At 44.8% G+C, this 2,658-nt stretch overlaps 1 pseudogene across 1 annotated transcript; it reads left to right on the top strand.

The window, feature by feature from the left end:
• Window positions 1-1,114: 1,114 nt before the first annotated feature.
• LOC311615398 (putative MAGE domain-containing protein MAGEA13P) lies at window positions 1,115-2,085 on the top strand (annotated as a pseudogene). Its single transcript has one exon. The product of its transcript is annotated as a putative MAGE domain-containing protein MAGEA13P (transcript).
• The last annotated feature ends 573 nt before the right edge of the window (window positions 2,086-2,658 follow it).

Raw genomic sequence — 2,658 nt, 5'->3', positions numbered from 1 at the left:
GGGTGGAATTAAATTGCAATCTGGCTGGGCCCACACCCACCTGTGGTGGTTTAAAATTGGGAGGGGTATCTTGGCTGTGGAGGATTGCCTGAGGAACAGAGGGTCCCTGCCCCATATCAGGCTCCCCAGCCCAGGGTTCCAATGCCAGGAAGAGAAGTCCCCCAACTTCTGGTGTAAAAGCAGTGGGAATTATGACTGTGTGACACAGAGGCTGTGGGAGTTCCTCCTAAAGGCCCCATGCATGGATGTATTTGGACTTATGTACTCTAAGCCCCAGTGTGGAGCCATACCTAGAATGGAACATGGAACATTCAGATGATCCCTCTATTCTAGGGACCCCCACAAGTTCATCCAGCCTTTACTGTAAAATTGATGTGGTGGGGGTTGGTAAGTATGGCCAAGTGTGATGCCCCTTGCTTCTTCCTATAGATCTCAGGAATGTGAGCTCCTGTTCTGAGAGTTTTGTTTCAGGCCAGTAGAGGAGTGGGGTCCAGGCTTTGACAAGAGAAAGATGAGAACCTTGAGTGAACACTGAGGGTTCCTTCCACCTCAGAATAGTGGGGATATCTAAAATTCTTCTCCCCACTCATGTCAGCACTGGAAAGGGGTAAAGATTGTGATTACAGTCTACAGTCTATAATGTCCACTCATCTCCCCTTATAGGGGCTCAAGTAATCCCTAGTAGGGGGAGGGTGGGTGAGGGATTTGGTCTGAATCATGTGTCCTCAAGTCAGAAGAACAGAAGAAGCCTAGGCAGTGCCCAGAGTCATTCAAAGTCAGGATTCAGAATATCTATCAAGGGCTCCACTCACACCAGAACAGAGGAGATACCACAGTGCCTGACCACACATAATCTACTGTCTCAACTGGAATTTATAGGCTCTGCAAGATGGCTACACCCTGAGGAGCTTGCTCAGATCCTCCTAAAGGTTCTTAGGGAACAGGCCAATCAGGAGACTCCTATAGTACTATCTAAGGAAAGACTTGTTAAGGCAGCCCTGTCAGAGCTTACAAGATTATGTTTCCCACACTATTCCTTTCTCCCTCAGACCATTAGTCCCCATCACCCAACCTGCTGCACACACTCTTGCTGCTGGCCCCAACACAAGTCATCATGCCTCTCAGTAAGAAGAGTCGGTGCCCCAAGCCTAAACAAAGCTTTCAGGCCCAAACAGAGGTTCCAAGCCTCATGGCTGCACAAGTTCCTCTAACTGAGGAGGGAGCTGCCTCCCCCTCTTTCTCCTTTGATTCAGAGCACCACAGAGGTTGTGCTTGCTGCAAGAACACCAAATGTTCCCCAGAATTTCCAGAGATCTTGCTCCTCCTCCACTGCCATCAAAGCCACTCCATAAAGCAAGTCAAATGAGGGCTCCAGCAGCCAAGAAAATGGTCCAACAACCTTGTAGGCTCTACCAAATCCTTGTTCATGGAAGTGCTACAAAATAAGGTGTCTGAATTGGTGCACTTCTTGAGTATCAAGTATGTAACAAATGAGCCCATCACAAAGGCAGAAATGCTAGAGTGTCATCAGTGAGCTCAAGGATCACTTCCCTGTGGTCCTCAAGAAAGCCTATGAGTGAATGGAGATTGTCTTTGGCATTGAAATGAAGGAAGTGGACCCCTCCAGCCATTCCTATGTGCTCATCAAATTACTAGACCTCACCTATGATGGGATGCTGAGTGATGATGACCAGGACATGGCCAAGACCAGCCTACTTATATCTATCTTGGGCATAATCTTCATGCACAGAAACTGTGCCTCAGAGGAGAGAATTTGGGAAGTGCTGAATATGATTGGGGTGCATGCTGGGAAGAATGATTTCATCTATGGGGAGCTTAGGAAGCTCATCGCTGAAGATCTAGTGCAGGAAAAGTACCTGAAGTGCCAGCAGGTGCCCAATAATGATCCTCCACACTATGAGTTCCTGTGGGGTCCCAGGGCCCATGCTGAAACCACCAAGATGAAAGTCCTGAAATTTTTCATCAGGGTCACTGGTAATGAAACAACTGCTCTCCCACACTGGTATGAGGATGCATTAAAAGATGAGAGAGAGAGCTAAGGCCAAAGCTGCCACCAGTTTATAGTCAGTAAAAGTTCCAGTATCATATCCAGTAACTTCTCCTGTATTGAGTGAAATCTGAGGAAGATTCTCAACTTGGTGTTTAAAGCGGGAATCAAGGTTCTAACTAGTGGATGATGAATTGCAGGGTTATTTTTTTTTCTTTTTGGTATGTTTCAAATGTTCTGCCTCCTAAAAGAATTATTAGCTTCAGAGTGTAGGTTCATGAATAGCATTGGTAATGCATTTAGTGCTGTTTAAGAGGTTTAAGGAAACAATTTTGCTGTTCAAAACATACACACACACACACACACACACAAACACACACACACACAAAAAAAAAAACAACTGGGGAACTTTCCATCTTACTTTGTGATCTGGAGCAGGATAGCATTGCATTGGAATGGGAATTAGAAATGTAAAAGTGCTCAGCAATGAAATAGATGAGTTTAAGAAATAGAGGAAAATGTACAAGATGGATATCCTAGGATTCCTATATTCCATTTAGTCTGTTGTTTTATAAATTTAAAGATATATACCTGGATTTGTTTGGATAATTAAGGAATATATGCAAAATTAAACATTAATAAATGTTACC

The sequence above is a fragment of the Pipistrellus hanaki genome (genome assembly GCF_964339955.1).
Source record: "Pipistrellus hanaki genome assembly, chromosome: X".
Classification (NCBI taxonomy): domain Eukaryota; kingdom Metazoa; phylum Chordata; class Mammalia; order Chiroptera; family Vespertilionidae; genus Pipistrellus; species Pipistrellus hanaki.
Note: the sequence above shows the minus strand (reverse complement) of the source record. Positions and strands in the feature narration are given on the sequence as shown.